We start from the raw sequence: 22,563 nt of genomic DNA on the forward strand, positions 1-22,563 counted from the left end.
CAGTTTGGGCAGTAAAAGGCCATTTTTAGCCTTTTTAAATCTGCTTGTATCCAGATACAGAGCAGAAAACAGGCCACGATAATTTCCCAAGGACATTATTCACACCCAAAGTTGAATGTTCTTTCCTTTTTTCTGGATGCAAAATTCTGGGCAATTCATAGTGTTACTTTTGTAAACTGCAAAAGAAAACCAGTGCTACTTTGCACCAGTGCTACTTTGCAGGCCCTCACTGACTGCACCCTGAGTGCTGCTGCTCCTCTTGTTCTCTCCCCTCCTGCAGCTTATGGCTGCAGGGGAGTTCATGAACAAACGTTGGCTTCCAGGGCAGGGGTGCATTTGGCGCAGTGAAGATGCCGCTTAGGTTGCCTGTATCCCACACTGGAGTGCCTGGTTTGAGTCTCAGCTCCTCCACTTTTTATTGTATTTAAGGTAAACAAAGTCCATGTATTTCATACATACAGTTATAAGAACATAGTGATACTTCCCACTCCACCCTCCCTCCCACCCACGCTCCCACCCTTCCCCCTCCTCCCTCTCTTAATCTTTACAATGACCTACTTTCAGTTTACTTTATAGTCATAAGAGTTCAATGAACTGGAAGAAAAAAAACACCACTGCTCCTCCCACTCCAGCTTCCTGCTAATGCACACCCTGGGAGGCAGCAGATGGTAGCTCAAGTACTGGAGTCCCTGCTACCCATGTGGGAGACCGGGGTTGAGTTTCTGGGCTCCTGGCTTCAGCCTAGCCCAGTCCTGGCTGTTGCAGGTATTAAGGGGTGAACCAACTGATGGAAGATATCTCTACCTCTCTTTCTCTCTCTGCCTTTCAAATTCTCTTTGCCTGCCTTCCAAACTAAAAAATGAAAACAGATAAATAAAAACATCTAGCCAAAAAACAAACTGACTCCCTGATAAAGTAAAATGGTAGGGATCCCTCTGGCCTGCAAACTAAGGTACAAACAGGGGACAGTCTGCAAGGCACGGAAGTGTCATTTTGGTCTTCCGAGGGCCAGCTCGGGCCTTCTGACCAGAGTCAGGAGAAAGAAATGGTGGTGTTATTTCTACGCTAGGACCGGAGGAGGAAATGAAGAGAGAGTGGGGGGTGGGGCGAGTTAGAGAGACCCCAGCCTCTCCGGGACCCCAGGTGAGTTGTCCATCAGGGGCTGAGTAACTGGGCAGACACCACCAAGCTAGAAGCAGCAACAAGTTTGCCCCCAGACCGTCCCCCGCCCCGCGGCGGGGGTGGACATTGCACCTGCCAGGAAGGAGCACCCACTGCAGCAGGAGCGATTGATGGGTGAGAAAGGCTGCACCCAGGAGGAGTCTGTGGGAGGAGGAGGAAGCCCCACGTCTCAGGAGCCACCGCCCCCCAGGCAGTCCAGGAGTTGGCGAACCATGGCAGGCACAAAATTATGCCAGCCACGCTCCCTCCTCCACCTCCCTCCCAACCCACAAAAGCAGCCAGGCCAAGGTCATGGCAGCAGGCCCCAGAAGTGACATCTCCGGGCAGCAAGTCAGTGGCCCCGGGGGCCCTCGAGCCAGGCGGGGCGAGGGACCCCCACACTCGCACCCGAGCACAGCCAGGTCCCGGCTTCCCCTTCCTGCTTGTCGCCAAGAACTCCAAGGATCCACAGCCGCAAAGGTGTCTCTCCCTGTGACCTCTGCGGCCCTCGGGTGTAGACAAAAGGGTTGAATCCGGCCCGGATCTGGTCCGAGCCTGCCCGAGGCCTCGGAGCGGCGACGGCGCCGGCCCTGAAAAGGAACACGAAACAGGCGGGAGGAACAGGTAGCGAAGTAGAGGAGACTACTTCGGGGCAGCCTTGGGCTGCGGAGAGCCCCCGAGGGCGGCGGCAAGGCCGCAAGCGTAGGAGGCCACCCTCAGCGAGCAGGGGGTCGAGATGGAGGCGACGGTGACGGCCAAGTTCCTCACCTGGCGCGCACCGGCCAGCCGCAGCCCCTGGGGAGCGTCACGCAGGCGGCGATGGACGCCAGGGAAGGGCAAGGGGACGATGAGGACGGAGTGCGCGGCGGCCTGGGGCGACGCCCGTGAGGCAGGTGGCCCTCGCCACGCAGGCCCCGCCGCCCCGGTTCGCCCGTTGGCGGCGTTAACGGTCAGCGCCGGGGCCGCGAGGAGGCCGCGACGCCGAGAAAGTAGATCCGGGCGCGTGAGCCGGGGGGCGGGGCGGCCAGCATCCGGGTCTCCGCGCGGAGGAAGACAAGTCCGGGCGCTGGGGCAGTGGGCTCCGCGCTCGCGGGGACGGGGGGTATGCGAAGTGGGTGAGCGGCCAGGACAGACGAACCTGGCGGGAACGTGGAACTTCCCGGAGGCCGAGGGTGAGCCGGTACAAGAGCGAAAGAGAGAAGACATAGGCCCGAGGCTTCTGGGAGGATGGGGGGTGGGGTGCGGGGTAGGGTGGGCTCACCTCTGGTACCTCCTGATCCAACGCGGTTGTTCCTGATTGGCTCGGACCCAGGGGGTTCCCTTATATGGTGAATGCTAGAGCTGTTCCTGCGTAAGTTTGGGTCTCCCCAGAGTGATGCTGCTTTTTCCGGAAGTCGGGCCTGCCTCTCCGAATGGAGGCACTTTTTCAAAATGGAGTTACTCTGGCCCTTCATTCCCCCCTTGTTTTTGTGCATATTTAAAGACCCAATCATGGGTTGTGGACTGACATAAGTTTCAGTCGTATTTAAAGGCTTATATTGGGACCCTTGGACCATTAACTGAATGGTACCCAATCTCTGCTTCATGAACTGCACAAGTCTGTTCATAATGTAAGGGCCAAAGGTTAAGATTAGAATTAGGAGAACAAGGGGCCCTGTGAGTCCTGTTAGTAGGGTGGTTAGCCATGGAGATGAATTAAACCAAGACTCGAACCACCCCTGAGAGGTTTCCGTTCTTTTTTTCTGTTTTGCCAGCCCTTCCCTGCCTTGAGCCATGTTATCTTTTATTAGGCCCGAGTGATCAGCGTAAAAGCAGCATTCTTCCCCAGACCAGCGCACAACCCCCCTTGTTGCAAGAACACTAGGTCGAGTCCCCACCTCATCTGTAACACAACTTCAGCCAGAGATGAGAAGGCGTTTTCTATGCGTTCTATGGCAATATCTATAGCTGCACTTATTTTGGAGTAATGCTGATTTTGGGTAACTAGGGCCAATACTCAGGTGCCCAGCCCCCCAGGCTGGCTCCTATTAGTAAACTCAGAGTTAGGGCGGTTATGGGCTCCCTTTTATATCTGTGGGTTTCAGTCATTTCCTGTTTGTCCTGGACTCTATTTAAGAATTCATTATTTGTATGATATAGAATTTTGGGGACCAGTCTAACAAGTATGCAATAATCAGTGTGATTTAAGACGTGGAGATGGGCACAGGGGTAAGGCCGGTAGAACAAGCCTACCAGGTGTCATTGTGAGGTATGATATACCGGTTTGCCGGGTATACCTTAAGAGTAGAATTACAGAGATGCTTTTTGCTGTGGGGGACCTGTCCCAAGCAGAGTCTCTGCCCCGTAACCTGTCCCAAAGTTAAACCCTGGTTACCGCTTTTCCATCTACAGTTAGTGGAGGAGGTAGAGTTAGAAAACGTGGCAGTGAGGCCGGCGCCATGGCTCACTTGGGTAATCCTCTGCCTGCGGCGCTGGCTCCCTGGGTTCTAGTCCTGGTTGGGGTGCCGGATTCTGTCCCAGTTGCTTCTCTTCCAGTCCAGCTCTCTCCTGTGGCCCGGAAAGGCAGTGGAGGATGGCCCAACTGCTTGGGCCCTGCACCCACATGGGAGACCAGGAGGAAGCACCTGGCTCCTGGCTTTGGATCAGCGCAGTGCACTGGCTGTAGCGGCCATTTGGAGGGTGAACCAACAGAAGGAAGACCTTTCTCTCTGTCTCTCTCTCTCTCACTGTCTAACTCTGCCTGTCAAAAAAAAAAAATAAATAATAATAATAATAATAATAAATTTAAGAAAACACAGTGGTGACCACATAAGCTTCAAAATGGGGGGGTGGGAGGGAAGCTATGTCATAGCAAAGCCTACAAGCCATTGTTAAATTTGGGCTGGTAGCATTTAGGACCTGGAAAGACTGGGCAAGCAAATCTAATGGCAGGTGTTTTACAGGAAATTGAGGATCAAGGGTGTTGGGGGCATTAGTAACCCTTGTGAGTCCAGAGAAAACGGTAGGGCTTATTGTGTCAGGTTTAGAGTCAATAATGGGGCCCACCGTACTGAGGGTCAGCTATTGTGTTGGTTGAAGATTTACTACCTTATTGGGGCCTATTGCCACTGACTCCTCTGCCAGAAACCTCTGAAAGGAAAATATCCCTCCTGGATCCGTTCCTTCCTTATAACATCTAACACCCCAGCTCCTTCCCTAGGCCCATTTAGGGTCACTGGAGTTGGTTATATTAATTTGGATTTGTTCACGTAGTCAGTTGTTGACCTTATGATTTTGTTTCCATCCACCACTCCCGAAAGGGCTGTTAGGTATACAATTTTCCGGCCACCATTGTACCTTGATATTTGGATCTTTTCCTGGTTTTAGTATCCAGTTAGATGCTATTGTTTCACACCCCCAGTAGGCACAGTAATAGTGACTGGGATTGTTACAATATGTTGGTCCTGAAGCAGGGCACATATAAAAGTTCCTAGCATTTAAGCAGCAACCGAGAGGGGCCAGAGCACAAAGGGTCATTACAAAGGACACCATTGCTGGCCACCAAGTGTTCCGGTCCCTGATTGTAGGACTTTGCCATGTCTATTCAGCACCCACTGGTACGGTTGATGAAGGTTACTTACAGCCGAAGCTTGATGGAAGGAAAAGAAGAACAAGAGCAAAAGCAAAATCAAAGCTAGCTGGAAGGGTTTTGGGATTGGGCCCCATCTCTGTGCAATTTGAGTCTCAGTGGGCTGGATGGATGTTTGAGGATGTTCCAGGTTTCTCCTCAGGGCTCCGTTGTAGGAGGAGTGGCCAGGTCTGTCAGTCGGGCGTGAGAGTAGTGGATCCATGCAGCGACCCCGTCTGTTTTGAGAGCTGTGGGAGTTGTCATGAGGACGACGAAGGGGCCTTCCATCGAGACTCAAGAGTCTTGTGATGATGTCTCCGAACCAGAACCCAATCCCCCAGTCGGAATCTATAAGGGGTAGGGGGAGAAGCAGTTTTATATACAGCTTTTAATTTAGGCCAAATATCCTGGTGGGTAAGTTGGAGCCGACGCACAGCATCCAGGACATCCTGGTCATCTAAAATAGCAATCAAATCAGACTGTAAACTAGGGGAGGGGGTTTCCCATACATAATTTCAAAAGGAGTAAGGCTTAGCTGGTAGGGGGAATAGAGCAAAGGGAAGGAAAGTTACCCAGTCCATGCCAGTCTCTAAGGCCAATTTAGTTAAGGTCTCCTTTAGAGTTCTGTTCATTCTTTCTGCCTGTCCTGAGCTTTGGGGCCTGTTTGCACAATGTAATTTCCAATTTTCCCCCAGTGCAGTGGCTATTCCCTGGCTTACCTGCGAGACGAAAGCCAGGCCCTTGTCTGACCCGATCATGGTGGGAAATCCATACCTGGACGCGATCTCTTCAACCAGTTATTTTGCTACCACATTGGCAGTTTCATGTTTTGTGGGGAAGACTTCAATCCATCCAGAAAAAGTATCCATGAACACTAATAAATATTTATAGCCAAATTTTCCTGGCTTAATTTCAGTAAAGTCAACTTCCCAGTATATAACCCAGTGTACTGGGGGGTCTCTGGCAAATCTCACACCCCTGGGTCCACCAGGACAGGAGTAATTTTCCTGGTTTCAGCTATTTCTTTGACAACCTTATCTGCCAAGTTATTTCCCAGGTGGATAGGCCCTAAGCCTCTTTGGTGGCCTGGGCAATGAATGATTGCCAGTTTCTTGGGCCCCCTACAGGGCTGTGAGGAGACTCAGGATCTCTTGTTTGTTTTTGACAGTCTTTCCTTCTGCAGTCAACAGGCCCCTCTCCTGATAAATAGCCCTGTGGACATGGGCAGTGGTGAAGGCATACCGGCTACCAGTTTAGACATTTAACTTTTTGTCATTTAGGCCAATTCCTCTGCCTCAAGGTCATAGGGCATATATTGGTGAAAAGCCTCTAACAGCCGTTCTAGATAAGCTGCAGGGCTCTCATCTGCTCCCTGCCTGATATCATAAACTTTGGCCATATTGGTCGACTTGCGTGCCACCACTTTGAGACCCGCCATCAGAGCCTGGCGATAGACTTGGAGTCTCTCCTTACCTTGTGCTGTATTATAGTCCCAATCAGGGCGGGTGGCAGGCAAATAAGCATTAATGGTCACCAGATCTGTCAAAGGGGCCCTGGTCAGTCCCGGCACTGCTTTTCGGGCTGCCTCCAGAATCCGGTTCCTCTCCTCCATGGTGAAAAGGATACTTAAAAGCTTGTTACAATCATCCCAGGTAGGCTGGTGGGTGAACAAAACAGTTTCTAAAAGGTTAATAAGTTCTTGGGGATTCTTAGAGAAAGGGGCATTTTGCATTTGCCAGTTGTACAGATCACTGATTGCAAACGGCCAGTACCAGAGGAGCTGGTTGCCATTGGCGTCCACTGGTCCTGCCGGTCTTAGGGGCAGCGTTACCGTGGTGTTGGGCTGGGGAGGGACTCCCCTGCAGCTCTGAGTGGACTGAGCCGGCCCCTGGGGGAGTTCCTCTCGCTGCCCTGCCTCCTCCCATGGTGGGGTTGCATTCCCCGCCAGAGGGGAATAGGGCAGGGGAAAAGTTCAGACTCATCCGTCCCTCCTTAGAGAACAGGTGGTTTTTGTTCTTTTTCTTTTGTTTTCACAGGGAGTAACTGAGGGAGTAGACGGATTAGAAACTGGTATTGGGGAATTTGGTAAAAAGGATCAGACCCTGGGGAGGGGTCCATCTACCCGTTCGAGACTCCTCCAGGTTACAATGTAGGGTACCTGATCCAGATGTCCAGTTCGAGGCTGAAAGATCAAATCTTCAACTTTAGAAATAATAGTCAAATTAAATGTTCCTTCTTGGGGCCAGCCCACATCAAAAGGGAGCCATTCCAAGGTGCAGAAACTAACCTAATTGTTTTTCTTAACATTTACACTGTTATGAGCCACCTTTTTAACATCTTTCCAATGTACAAGGGTCAGTCTAATGGAGAGGATGGAGTCGCCCCCATTTTCCGTCCCGTCAATTCAGTCATCAACAGAAATAGAATGAGGCCAGTGCCGCGGCTCAATAGGCTAAACCTCCACCTGTGGCACCAGAACCCCAGGTTCTTGTGCCAGTCGGGGCCCTGGATTCTGTCCCGGTTGCTCCTCTTCCTGTCCAGCTCTCTGCTGTGGCCTGGGAGTGCAGTGGAGGATGGCCCAAGTGCTTGGGCCCTGCACCCGCATGGGAGACCAGGAGAAGCGCCTGGGTCCTGGCTTCAGATCAGCGTGGTGCGCCAGCCGCAGTGCGCCAGCCTCAGCGGCCATTGGGGGGGTGAACCAATGGGAAAAGGAAGACCTTTCTCTCTGTCTCTCTCTCTCTCACACTGTCCATTCTGCCTGTCAAAAAAAAAAAAAAAAAGAAATAGAATGAGACAAACACTAATTAGCAAAAAGACAAGCAGACACTGGGCCTGTACTGAATTTCCACAGACAGATACAGATGGTCTTATTACAGAAGATCTCAATCACTCCGAGGGCAGACCTCTGGGAGCCACCAAGGGCGAACCTCTGGGAGTTTGATGGAGACCAAGGACCGTTTGGATGGGATGAGAACTCTGCAGCTGCAACAAAGTTTCCTCTTCGTCCCCAGAGTTACAGATTAGACCTTCCCAGGTCCCAGACAGGAGGATTTCGAGATCGGAATCCTCACCCAGATGAGGAATCAGGACATCTCCCATTTCCTTCAAGGTTGCCCCACGAGCGCGTCTGCTTGGGCAAGACCCTCAGATTCAGACTTCAGATGCAATGGCTGCACTACAGAACAGTTAACAATCAAATACACTCGGACAACAAAGAGACTAATGAATTCACCCAGTTGACTGGAGCAAACCTTTGGGGTCAAGGTCGCTGGGGGGCTTTTGGGGATCCCGGACAAGCCCCCAAGATGTTATGCCCAGATCGTTGGATCCCCAAATGCCACCAGACACTCAAACACAACGAAATGGAAAAGCAAGGTTTATTTCGGAAGTACAAGCCATGCCAGGGACCCCGTCTAACCAACCACGCAGCAGAGGGCAGAGGGAGGCCTTGAGCTGTGCTCCGGAGCATCTTTTAAAGCAGGGTTACGTCATCAAGGGGTGCAGGGTAGGGTGGATTGGCTGGGGTCACCTCTGGTATTTCCAGATCAAAAGCGGTTGTTCCTGATTGGTTCGGACCCAGGGGATTTTCTTATATGGTGAACTAGAGCTGTTCTGTTGTAAGTTTTGTGTTCCATTGTAAGTTTCGGTTTCCCCAGAGTGACCCTACTTTTACTGGATGTCAGGTCTGCCTCTCCGAATGGAGGCACTTTTTCAAAATGGAGTTACTCAGGCCCTTCACCATCAGCCTGGGTCTGGGGGTAGGGGGGTCTCCACCCCAGGAACAATGGTGAGATCCCACATGGAGGGAATGGGGGTGTGTGTCCAGGGTCCCTTGGGAATATCTAACTGGAGCTGAGCTCAGCAACCCAGCTCCCTGGCCATTAACCGTCGGTAGATTGGCTCTGCCCATCCCGCCTTCTCTCCAGATGCGAGCATGTTGCCCTCTAGTGGTGAATCTCTGGATAGTCGGGTGCCCTGGACCCTTTCTCCCCTGCGCTGTGGGATGCAGAGTCCAGGAAAGGAAGGGGTTTTGCGGCTCTATGAGGTCCAGATTCTTGAATCCACAAAGGAGAAGCTGAAGTTGTGTGATTTAGCCAAGCTCTTTCAGTGAATGAATGGCAGAGCTGAGACCAGCAACGATGTTTATGGACAAGTATTGTGCGAGACACAGCACTGGTGCCTAAGTCACCCTACTTAGCCCTGACACTAGGAGCTTGGGCTAATACCACTCTGGAGTGATGGAAACAGGGAATATCACTTTTTTAAGATTTTTTTTTATTTGAGAGGCAGAGACAGGTCATTTTTTTTTTAAGATTTATTTATTTTACACAGAGAGAGGAGAGGCAGAGAGAGGTTGTTTTGTTTTGTTTTGTTTTGTTTTGTTTTGTTTTGACAGGCAGAGTGGACAGTGAGAAAGAGAGAGAAAGGTCTTCCTTTTTGCCGTTGGTTCACCCTCCAATGGCCACCGCGGCCAGCGCGCTGCAGCCAGCACACTGCGCTGATCCGATGGCAGGAGCCAGGTACTTCTCCCAGTTTCCCATGGGGTGCAGGGCCCAAGCACTTGGGCCATCCTCCACTGCACTCCCTGGCCACAGCAGAGAGCTGGCCTGGAAGAGGGGCAACCGGGACAGAATCTGGCGCCCCAACCAGGACTAGACCCGGTGTGCCAGCACCGCAAGGCGGAGGATTAGCCTAGTGAGCCGCTGCACCGGCCAGAGAGAAGTCTTCTGTCCACTGGTTCACTCCCCAGATGGCCAAATGGCTGGAGCTGCACCCATCTGAAGCCAGGAGCTGGTAGCTTCTTCTGGTCTCCCATGCAGCTGCAGGAGCCCAAAGACTTGGGCCATCTTCTACTGCTTGCCCAGGCCATAGCAGAGAGCTACATTGGAAGAGGAGCAGCCAGGACTTGAACCGGCACCCATGTGGGATGCCAGCACTGCAGGTGGCAGCTTTACCTGCTACACTACAGCACTGGCCCTGGACGTCACTTTTGAGAGCAGCTTAACCAGAATTCAAACTCAGTCCACCTACCTCCAAAACCAGCTATAAACCCAGCCTCCAACCCAACGCCCACACCACATGTTTCTACACCCACATCACAGAAACAAGATGCCTTGGCAACTCCTGCTGTAATTCTATCATGTTCCAGAAGAAGAAGTGAAGATGGCGAGGGAATGGAATTTATCCACCGCCCCCAGGAGTCAGGGTTAGGACCAGAACCCAGGTCTTCAGGCTCTTGGTCTAACGCTTGTGGAGGCCCCTGTCCCACCCATCCATCTCCTGCATCTCTCTGTGTACTGTGTATGCATGTATGTGTGTGCAGGCACAACCCTACTCCTATGCAGAACATGCAGGAAAGCTCCAGAGTAACCCCTGGCAGGAAGAGGAGACCCTGCGATCTGCCACATGCCATCTCAGCCTTGAGGTCAGAGACAGTGATCAGTGTAATGCAGGTAGGTGGTGTAAGGTACCACAGCTAAGGTCTGAGAGACTGAAGGTGCCCCAGAGAGTGCAGAATCCCCGGGATGCGCTTCCCTGGACTCCAGTGTACAAGTCTCCGAGGCCCCGACAAGGTCAGATGCGGTACAAACAGGCACAGCTCAGGGCACAAGTCCCCCACCTGCCCGTGGGCATAGACCCCTGCACACTCCTGCCTCCGCAACAGAACGCCATGGGTGAGCCTCTCTGTGGATCCCTTGCAAGTGAGGAGCTACTGAAGTAGGAGTAAGGATGGTACAAGACATGACAGTGGCCAGAGAGGAGAAAGGATGGCCAGAGAAATGTATACCCAGGCACAGGACTCCACTCTGTGAGAGCGAGAGCTGATGCAGTAGCTGGCATATGTGGTGATGGAGAGACACGGGGGAAGCCAAGGAGTGGGGAAATGAACTGAAGAATAATGGGGAAAGAGAAGAAAGAGCCAGTTTCACCAAGATGGTGCCAAAGACAAGGAAAGAAGCCCCTGCCTTCCCCAAGCAAAGGCTTTGAAGGTCAGAAGGGCAGTGCTGGAAGGTGTCCTCAGCCACAAAACAGATCTGCTCGTCACCCACCTTTCATGGGCCCAAAATGCTGCAGCTAGGGAGGCCGCCCGGATATCCTCAGAAGAGGGCCCAAGAAGAAGCAAGCTATACTGCACCATCATCAGGTGCCCCCCGGCCACAGAGTCTGCCAGGGAGAAGCCCAGAGACAGCCACACACCTGTGTTCATTGATGCCAAGGCCAATGAGCACCAGATCAAACAGGCTGTGAAGGAAATCTGTGACACTGACGCCACCAGCATCAACTCTCCCATCAGGACTGGTGGACGGAAGGAGGCCCATGTTCGGTTGGCTCCTGACTTTTATGCTTTGAACACAAGACTAGGACCATCTGAGTGTGGCTGGCCAATTCTACATTTGTTTTCACCATTGAGAAAAAAGAAAGAAAGGGGACAAGTGGCCACTGGCCAACGTCACCAAAGTTGGAAGAGAAAACACATCAGCTCATATGCAAGGACAGTGCAAGAAACTGGAGCTGTGGCGCCCTCTTCCCTAGAGACCCTGAATGAACGTGTGAGGCCTGGAAAGCTATTTTCCCTGAATCCCAGGACGAGTTGAATCTCCTGGGCCAGACTTTGTTAATGGAAAATGGATGAGCAAAGGTCTTAACAGGTGCTGAGAAAGAGAACTTGGACAAGGACTGGCCACCCCAGGCCCCTGAGAACCTCTTCACCCTGGAAGTCTGAGCAGTAATTTGCATACATCCAAATGCAAATTCATGATTAACACTTTCTCCCCTCAGGGCCTGGGTAAGTTTTAATTAATTCCCTGGGGCCACTCAAGTCTTCCCATTTCTAACAGTAATTACCTACTTCTGAGGCAGCCCAGCAGTCATTATGGTGACTCCACAATCATCTGTGTCCCTCAGCATCTAAAGAAAGAAAAAGTTTGCAGCCTAGAAATGAATGTGGCATTATCTCACTTGCTCCCAGCAACAACCCCAGAGGAAGACCCATCTTGCTTGAGCAACAGGAAACAAGTCAGCCACTCGGCCAACAAAGGTGGAACAGGGACTTGAAACCTAGAAGCCAAATTCCTGGGTCCCAGGCCAGGGCACACCCAAGACATCCGCGCCCCCATTCTGCTGAGCGTTGGGTCCCCTCTGTTACTCTCACTGACATCTGTCACTTGTCCCTTGAAAGCCCAGCCTTTCTGACAGCCAGGGGCCACAGTGAACACAGCAGCCCAGGAACAGCCGCCGTCCTGGAGGAGCTGCCTCCTTCCTCACACCCTGCTTCTGGCCCACCCACCAGGCCTCTGGAGCAGGAGATCATGTACCCTAGAGCGAGGTCATTGGTGCCTGCCTGCAGTGTCCACCATGTCTCTGTCACACCACCCTTGGCTCTGCCTAATGACCTGCCACCACCCACCCCCACTCCCAGCTAGGAAGACATCTGCTGCTTATATGCATGCATTCAAAGTGCTGGGCTCAGCATAAATAACTTACCACACCATATAAAATACACAAGATGGGGCCAGCATTGTAGTCTAATGGTAAAGCTACCACCTGCGGCACTGGCATCCCATATGCGCACTGGTTCGAGTCCCAGCTGCTCCACTTCCAAGCCAGCTCCCTGCTGATGTACCTGGGAAAGCAGTGGAGGATGGCCCAAGTCTTTGGACCCCTGCACCCACAAAGGAAACCTGGAAGAAACTCCTGGCTCCTGGCTTCAGATTGGCTCAACTCCAGCCATTGCAGGCATTTGGGGAGTGAACCAGCAGATGAAAGATCTCTCTCTCTCCCCCTCTGCCTCTGCCTCTCTGTAACTCTTTCAAATAAATAGACCTTAAAAAAATAGGGATATACAATATAAATTCAAGAATGAAACTTTAAAAGGTAAGATGTAAGACCTATGCCTTTTGGATCATTGGTTTGCTTTAAAACTGTTGAGCAGTCAACCCAAAAAGGGGAAGTGTGCTCTGGAGTTCAATGTCCAAGAGATAAGGCAAAGAGAGAGAATACTAGGAAGCAAATCTATTCTTGGAAATGAGACCAAACCCAAGGACACTCCTTGAACACGACTGTGGTTCCCAGCCTTGCTGTTGCCTTGATGGTGAGTTTCTTAGGCTGAACTCTAACACTGCATCGACACAGGGCTGCCATTGCACCGCAGGGCCTCTGCTGGTGAGAGAGGCAGGAGGCACCGCCTCCCCTGTTCTTACCTGGGGGAGCTTGAACTAAGGCAGGGTTTCTCAGCTGTACTATTCTTAATGTTTAGGGCCAGTTCATTCTTTAGTATGGGTGCTGTTCTGAGTGCTGGAGGTCCAGCAGCATCCCTGGCCTCCATCCACTACATCTTCAAAAGTTGCCAGGTGTTCCTTGGGGAAAAAAATCCCAGTTGAGAACCAACGATGCAAAGGTAGAAATCATTGCCCCTCTTTTTAATGTAGGGAGGCAAAGAAAGGACATTTGGTTTTATTTTTATTCTTTTACAGCTTCACTGCCATAAAATCTGCTCGTTTAACAGATGCAATTCAGTGATTTCTTCACAGCCTTGTGCAGTCACCGCCATCATCTGATTTTAGAACATTACTCCAGAAAGCGTGAACCCCTTAGCGATCATTTCCAATGCTCATGACCCCTGCACCACAGCAGGCACAGCCTACTGCTTTCTCTGTGGCTTTGCCTATTCCAAATGTTTCCTGTAAACGGAATCAAACATGATCTTTTATGATGTGGTCCGCCCATGTCATGGCATGTGTTGGCACTTCCATCCTTCTTATGGCCAAATAACATGCGTGATATCTTTCATTCACCCACTCACTGGTTTATGGCATTTGGGCTGTTTGTACTTCAGGCCCATTTTGAATAATTCTACCAGAAGCATTTCTGTAGCATTTTAATATGGACATGCGTTTTCAGTTCTCTTGGGTATATGCTTAGGGATGAAATTGTTAAGTCATATGACAACTCCACATGCAATATTTTGAGGAATCACCAAATAGGTTTGTTTGTTTGTTTGTTTGGACAGGCAGAGTGGATAGAGAGAGACAGACAGAGAAAGGTCTTCCTTTTTGCCATTGGTTCACCCTCCAATGGCCGCCGCAGCCGGCGCGCTGTGGCTGGCGCATCATGCTGATCCAAAGCCAGGAGTCAGGTGCTTCTCCTGGTCTCCCATGCAGGTGCAGGACCCAAGCACTTGGGCCATCCTCCACTGCACTCCCAGGCCATAGCAGAGAGCTGGTCTGGAAGAGGGGCAACCAGGACAGAATCCAGCACCCCAACTGGGACTAGAACCCAGTGTGCCGGTACCGCAGGCGGAGGATTAGCCTATTGAGCCACGGCGCTGGCCAAGGAATCACCAAATAGTTTTCCAAAATGGCTACCCCACTTTATGTTCCCACCAGCAATGAATGAAAGTTCCAGTTTCTCACAACTACATCAACACTGGTTTTCATCTTTATTTTAGCCATCCTAGTGGGTATGAAGTGATATCTCACTGTGATTTTTATTTTCATTCCCCAATGGCTAACACTGTTGCGAACCTTTCAAGGTGCATATTATTCATTTGTATATCTTGTTTAGGGAGATGTCCAAATCCTTTTCCTGTTTTTTAATTGGATTCTTTGTCTTTTCATTGTTGATATATAAGACTGCTTTATATATTCTTGTACAAGTTTTTTATCAGATATGTCTTACAAATATTTTCTCCTGTGAGTTTTTCATATTATGGATGATGTCTTAAAAGAATAAAAACTTTTTGAATTTTGAAGGCATTCAGTGTATAGGAGTTTTCAGTAATAAATTTTATTCATTGGCCCATTGATTAATTGGTAATATGTAATTTAATTTATACATATTTGTGAGCTTCCCAGATATCTTTCTGTTATTGATTGCTTGTTTAGTTTCATTGTGCTAGGGGCCAGCGCTATGGCATAGTAGGTTAAGCTGCTGTCTGCAGCACCAGCATCCCATATCCGTATAGGCACTGGTTTGAGTCCCAGCTACTCTACTTCCAATCCAGCTCTCTGCTAATGTGCCTGGGAAAGCAACAGAAGATGATCCAAGTGCTTGGGCCCCTGCATACATGTGGGAGACCCGGAAGAAGCTCCTGGCTTCAGATGGATCCAGCTCTGGTTGTTGCTGCCATTTGGGGAGTGAACCAGCAGATAGAAGATCTGTTTCTCTCTCTGTCTGTAAATCTGCCTTTCAAGTAAATAATAAAATAAATCTTTAAAAAAATTTCATTGTGCTCAGAAAACATAGGAGTGTACTTCAAAAAGTCTATGGAAAATAAAATTTAAAGATGTTTATTTTGATGAAAAATTTGAAATCCATGCTTGATTTTTTCAAAATTTAAATTTTCCATGAACTTTTAAAGACTCTTCATGTGCATCAATTTCAAGATTTATTTATTTATTTGGAAAAGTTACACAGAGAGAGAGAAAGATCTTCATCCACTGGCTCACTCCCCAGATGGCCAAAATGGCCAGGGCTGGGCCAGGCTGAAGCTGTAAGCTAGGAGCTTCCTCCAGGTCTCCCACATGGACAGCAGGGACACAAGCACTTGGGCCATCTTCACTACTTTTTCCCAGGCCATTAGCAGGGAGCTGGATTGGAAATGGGGAGCCTAAACTCAAAAAGCAGAGCAAAACAAAAGAGGGGGAGACAGCAAGGAAAAAAAAAAAAGTGATCTTCCATCCACTGGTTCACTCCTCAAATGGCCACATCAGCCAGTTCGAGGCCAGGCTGCAGCCAGGATCTAGGAACTCCATCTGGGTCTCCCACATGGGTGGCAGGGCCCAAGTGCTTGGTTCATCTTTTGCTGCCTCCCGGAAGGCTGGATCAGAAGCAGAGCAGCCAGGACTCAACCCGGCACTCCACTGTGGGATGCAGGCATCACCAGCTCCAGCCTAACCTGCTGCACCCAGTGCCCACCCTGAGAAGAACATTCTGAAATAAGAGGTTCAGTCATTAACTGGATAAGTGAAGTTAAAGAAAAAGGCATTCCAGTGGTGCGATTGGTTAGAGCATGGTGCTTACAAAGTTAAAGAAGAAATGAAAGAGAAAAGAAAATAAAAAGTTGATTCTTTGGAAAGATTGACAAAATTGACAAACATTTAACAAAGGGAAAAGAGACCAAGAAAAAGGAAGCCAAGTTACTAAAGTCAGGAACGAGAGAGGGACATCACTGCTGACCTTACAGAAGTAAAGGAGTGAGAAATGGCTGACTTGGCAGCCCAACATCTGGGCCTCTGCAGGGAAGCACCCGCTGGGATGTGTTTGCACCCTGTGTAGGGGCCACATTCTCTTATTTCTTTGCTTGCCTCATAATGTGTTGTTGACTGTCGGACATTTTAATAATGCAGCGTGGCAACTTTGGAATTCAGCATCCAACTCCCTCGGGATTAGTTGTACTGGCTGCTGCTAGTTTGTTTTCCTTACTGGCCCCTGAGACTAATTGCATGAGGTCCGCATTCTTTGTCACGTGTCACCACTACAGTCTCTGCTTGGCTGGCTTAGCAGTCAGCTAGCAATGGAATGGAGGTTTCCTGAAATGCCTTCGACGTCTCCCACCTTTTTACTGTGCATGTGTGTGGGTGTGAGTGGGTGTTTGTGTGAGGGTGTATGAGGTGTGTGGATGTGTGTGAGTGGGGGGGGGGGGGTTGTGAGTGGGGTACTGTAAGGGGCGGGGGGGCAGGAAAGGGAGTATATGGGGATATAGTTGTGTGGGGAAGGGTATGGAACTGTAGGGGATGTGGGTGGGCAGGCTGTGGGGATGGTTTGTGTATGTGTGTTTATGTGGGGGGTAGAGTGTAGGTGTTTGTAGGGTGTGTATGGTAGGATGGTTTTGTTGGGGGAGGTATGTGTGTGGCAGTATGGAAGTGGTTGTGTGGGGTAAGGGTGTGTGAGTGAGTGGGTCAGGGATGGGGGCAGAATGGGGGTATATGGGGATATGGTTGTGTGGGGGGGTATGGAACTGTAGGGGGTGTGGGTGAATAGGTGGGGGGGCTGTGGGGATGGTTTGTGTGTGTGAGTTTGTATGTGGGGGGTGGAGCTGTGGGGGGGGTGGAGTGTAGGTGTTTGTGGGAGGTGTATGGTGGGATGGTTTTGTTGGGGGAGGTATGTGTGTGGCAGTGTGGAGGTGGTTGTGTGGGGTGAGGTTGTGTGAGTGTGTGTATTTCAGGGTGGGGTGATCCCTTCAACATTCCAGCTTTGATAACTGACCTAGCCTCACTTTCTGCTCGCACTTCCTGCTTCTTCAGGAAGAGGTGAGAGATGCACATTCATACACCGGTGTGTTGCCTTCTAACCCTCCTCCCCTCCTCCCCTGGGGAACAAGAACTTTTCAGAGCTCCCTCTGGACATCCTCGGATCTCCCTCAGACCTCAGCCAGCCTGCTGCTTGTCCCAGTACGGATCACTGACTGCTAAAGGCAGTGACAAGTTCGAGAATTGCCACTGATTGACCAACGCCCAGAGGATAAGGTTTTCCTTGATGACCAACTGAGATAAGCCCTGTGGACGGGGCATTTCCAGGGCTCCTCCAGCCAGCTCAGAGGGTGACGGCTCCCTAGAGACCTGCTCTTTGGGGAGTTCAAAATCCATTCTGCAGCTGCTGGACTGGGTTTATTGCAAATACCACGGTTCTGAGACTGCTGGTTCCAAGGCTACCACAGGCTAGGAAGAGGAGTTGAGAAAAGGACCAGTTAAAACACCACAAATGCTCCTCAGATTACTTTAAGCCTGTAGTTAATTCCTAGGGTTCTGAAAACTGGTTGCTGAGCATTTTTCCAGCGTTCTGGTTGTCTTCATGGAGCAGCAGGTCTCAGAGAAAGGGCCTCCTCCTGCTCTGGGTTAATCACATTTCCTTAATAGCTTCCTGGGGTCTCAGAGACAGTGGGTAGGTCCCAAAGAAAAAAAACAACGTGGGAATGTAGATTGGTGCAGCCAATGTGAAAAGCCAGCATAAAGGCTCTTAGAAGAATTACAACTAGAACAACCATGTGATCCAGCGCTCCCTCTGCTGGACACATGCCCAGAGGAACGGATATCACCGCTTCATAAAGACAAGTGCACTTGCATGTTTATTACAGCACCATTCACGGCAGCCAGGATACAGAAAAACCGCAAGTATCTGTCACCAAGCAAATGGACAAAGAAGTTGTGGTGTGTGTATACGATGGAACATTATTCTGCCTTTAAAAAAATTAAGATTCTGTCATCTCCCACACCCTGAATGAACTTCGAAGACATCGTGTAAGGTGAAAAAAATTCAAACACACAAAGAATAAAGCAAGGGTTACCAGGGGCAAGCTAGGTGGGGAGAAGTGGGGAGATGTAAGTTGGAGGACACCGGTGGCAGATACATAGGATAACTATGTAGGGCTGGAAATCCAATAGACAACACAAGGTCTGTAGTTACCAGGGTCGTATTGCACACATGACTTCTGCTAAATGAGTAGATTTTAGCAGCTCTGGTCACCAAAAAAAATGAGTAACTGTGAAATGATGAGAATGTTAGCTTGCTTCCCTCTAGTACTCATCTTACTGTATGTATCTCATAACAGCATGCTGTATTCCTTAGACACAATACACTTTCTATTTGTGAAAAGAAGGAAGAGAAAGGCGTTTGTCCTAGCAGATACGAAGGCAAGTGCCCGGGCTCAATGTCCACCTGCAGTTCCTGTCTGCAGCTTCCTGCTGATGCAGACCTGGGAGGTGGCAGTGATGGCTCAGGCGGCTGGGTTCCTGCCGTCCTCTCAGCTGTGGGAGACCTCGATTGAGCTCTGGTTTCCTGCCAGCACTGTCCCCCTTGAGCTATTGGAAATGCAAGCAGACCTCACCAGAGCAAGGGGAGCAAGTCTGCAGACCCTGGCTTCATACTGAGAAAACATTTCTGTCCCTGACGTTAAGATTTGCTCCACCAGATTCTGGTCCACAACTCCCTTGCAGAAGGAAAAGGGGGGGGGGGGGGTTGCAGTGCTGGTTGAGACATGTGACCATTCACGTTCTACCTCATCGCCGGTGGCTTCAGACATTTTTGCTGTGAAATAGTTGAACTGCACTCAACAAATACACAGAACAAGGAGAGCACCCAGGGGCACCTGCTCTTCTCTCTGGCCCCCCAGGACAGTGAGCTGTCCTGGGCACAGGAGACCCAAGTCTTCCAGCTGCTGTAAAAAGCTGAGTGTTCCAACAGCCACACCTTCCAAATGTGGAAATGCGGCTTTGGATCACTGAGAACCATGTTTGCACCAGATTTCTGACCCTTACCCCAACCCTGAGCCTCACCCCATTCCTAAAGCTTGCTCTACCCCTGACCTGAGCTCAAGGCCCAATCCCAGGCCCTGTTCCAGCTCTAGGAATTGCCTCATCTGATTCTTTGTCCCTGACCCGTGCTCACTGACCAGGCCTCTGCATCACCTACAAATTCCACCCAGGTCCTCTTCCTGCTGGGTTCTGACTAGATCCTATTTTTCCAACACAGCCAAGTCCAGTCCCAGTCCCCAGACAGTTCCTATTTGACCCAGTGTGTGAGGTGCTGAGTCTCTAGCCCTACCCATCCGACACATCTTACCCCTCCTGCAGATGCAGAGCTCAGCTTCCTGAGAGGCAAAAGAGACCAAGGTGCCCAAGCTCACAGCCCCTTCGCCTTTCCCAGGCAATATTTTCTGGGATAGTGCTTCTCAAACTGGAATGCACATAGGAGTGACCTGGAGATATTAAAAGTGCAGATTCAGGGGGCAGGCGTTTGGAGCTGCAGCTTAGATACAGCCTGGGGTGCCTACATTCCGGGTCAGGGTGCCTGGGTTTGTGTCCCTACGCTGCTCCCATTCCCAGCTTCCTGATAATGCACAGGTGATGGCTCAAGTACATAGGACCCTGCCACACACATGGGAGACCCAGACTGGGTACCCAGCTCTTAGCCTCTGCCTGGCCCAGCCTCAGCTGTTGCAAGCTCCCTCCCTCCCTCCCTCCCTCCCTCCCTCCCTCCCCACCCCACACACACACAAAGTATCATAGATAATAGATCTGCCTCTGCATTTCAAACAAAATCTAAATAAATAATGTTTTAAAAAGAACTGCAGAGGGATGGACATTGTGGCACAGCAGGTTAAGCCACGGCTTGGGACACCATATTCCATATCAGAGTACCAGTGCAGGTCTCAGCTCCTCTGCTTCTGATCCAGCTTCCTGCTTATGTGTCTTGGTGGCAGGAAATTCTGACCCAAGTACTTGGCTTCCTGCCATCCACTGGGAAGACCCAGATGAGTTCCTGGCTCCTGGCTTTAGCCTGACCTAGACTCAGCTGTTGTGCACATTTAGAGATTGAACCAGAGGATGGATGGATCTCTCTCTCTCTCTCTCTCTCTCTCCTTCTCTCATTTCTCCCTATCTCTTTCACTCTTTCAAATATATAAATCATTGTTTTAAAAAAAACTAGAAATGTTATTTTCCTATTAAAAAAATACAGGGGCCAGTGCTGTGATGAAGTGAGTAAAGCTGCTGTCTGCAGTGCCAGCATCCCATATGAATGCCAGTTCAAGACCTGGCTGCTCCACTTTCCATCCAGCTCTCTGCTATGGCCTGAGAAAGCAGCAGAAGATGGCCCAAGTCCTTGGGCCCCTGCACCCACGTGGGAGACCCAGAAGAAGGTCCTGGCTCCTGGCTTCAGATCGGCCCAGCTCCGGCTGTTGCAGCCATTTGGGGAGTGAACCAGCAGATGGAAGACCTCTCTCTGCCTCTGCCTCTGCCTCTGCCTCTCAGTAACTGTGCCTTTCAAATAAATAAATAAATATTTTTAAAATTTAAAATATATATATATACAGACTCAGATTCATAAGGTCTTGGGTAAGAATCTGAACCTAGGTTCAAGCGAAACTGTTGGTCTGGGGAATGCAGTGTGAGCAGCAGGTTTCTAGGATACTAATTACTGCAGTTTTGCAAAAATTAAAAAAGCAGTTCACAGTAACAGCCCCAATTTCCACCAAGGGAAGAGGGGAACCTGTTCCTTTGTGGGACACTCCCACCCACAGAACCTGGAGCCTGCTCCACGGATCTTTTGCACTCAGCACCAGAAGTACCCATCTGAACTTCCCTTAATAATTTCCTACTCATGTGTCTTGCTTACCAATCACCCATGTGGTTCCTTTCGAGCATTCATTCATTCATTCTGCACATGTTACTGATTCTTACTCTGTTGGGGCTATAGGAATACAGCAGGCATTGTCCCTGTGGTCAGTAAGCCGACTGGCCACTAAAGGAGACAGATGTGCAAATGAACCTTTTCAGCACGATATGGTGAGTACAGTAGAGCATCTGTGTGTAGTGCAGAGGGAGAGCAGTCCATCGCCCCCGCAGGGGAGCCACCAGTAAGCCACTCTGAGCTAGAAGGAGCCCGGACTTAAACTAACCAAGAAAGGGAGCAGGTCCGTAAAGCACAGGGTACCTGCAGTGTGGAAGAGCAGCCTGGCAGAGGTGCCAGTGAGATAACAGCTGGGGGGGGGGGAGTGCTGTACACACCTGGGGTTGCTGGAGGACAGTGAGCAAGGGAGGAGGTGTCTGGGAGGAGTCAGAGGCTGATCCCAGAGCACTTCACCTGCCACGCTAAAGAGCTTGGACTGTAGCCTAAGGATTATGAGGAAGCCATTTAGGGTCTTAAAAATTCTGACTGGTCATGTTTGGACTTACATAAATCATGTTGGGTAGCTACGTGGAAAAATAGAATTGAAAGAAGCCAAACAAGAAACAGGGGGACCCATGAGGAAGCTGCTTCCACGACTCAGACCAGCTGATGTGGACCTGAGTTACAGCACTGGGGGTTGGTGTAAGAAGGAGGGGACAGGTCCAAGTGTTGTTCCAGAAGTATTTGGAAACACGTGCCAGGATCTCAAGATGGGTTGAAGGGGGTGGGCAAGGTTAGAGAATAGAGAGTGAAGATGGCCCCCGAGTTTGGGCTTGGGGAACACTGATGCATCAGCCAAATCGTAGCAAACAGGATGAGTCTCCGGTTGGAGGTGTGGGACCAGATCCCACCCCCTGTGCTGACGGAAGCACTCTGCAAAATTCCAGACTCATCTAATTAGCTGCTCCCTGGACATATCCACTCTGAAGTCAGCATGCCAAAACCCACAGAACCATATTTCCAAAAAGCATCTCCATAGCCTGGGAGATTCCATCCATTGGCCAGAGCGAGAACTGTCAGAGCACTCTGCTAAGAACAGAACCCAGGTCTCCTGACTCCTCCACTCTGCCTTATTTTCCCTGTTCTTTCTCTTCTGTTTCTGAGCCCTTGAGGCCTTGAATCTGATCATTAGCACCAGTCTGTCCAGAGAGTGCCTGTCCTTTGGCCCGTACCTGCTCTCCTTCCAACCAGTCATGCCTAACCCTGAACATTCTGTTTGGTTTCCATGTGAGGCAAAGGCAGGGCACAGTCCACAAAGCCCTGGAGCTGTGCTAGGAGAACCCAACCAGAAGTTCCAGCTTGCATAACCTGAGCAGACCTGAGGGCCCAGTGAAACCAGGGCACTCCACATGAGTCAGCACTCAGCCCCGTGAGGCTGAGACTTGAGACGTCTCCCTCTCCCTCTTCTTGCTCACCTCCGAAATAAACCAACGCATTCCTGCCCTGTTAGCTGGGCAGAGGCCCCAGAGTGCAGGAACAAGGGCACCATCCACCCCTTCACCCTGCAGCTGCGCCCTCTGGAGGGATTCCACACACCCTACTCCACCCTGCACTGGGGACGCTGTGGAGCAGGAGCCAAGGAGCAAAGTCCTACCACAGGAGGCCAGGGCAGCCGTGTCTGCAGAGGC

This window comes from Oryctolagus cuniculus, chromosome 11, assembly GCF_051225735.1.
Source record: "Oryctolagus cuniculus isolate XC-2025 breed Fujian yellow rabbit chromosome 11, ASM5122573v1, whole genome shotgun sequence".
NCBI classification, from domain to species: Eukaryota; Metazoa; Chordata; class Mammalia; order Lagomorpha; family Leporidae; genus Oryctolagus; species Oryctolagus cuniculus.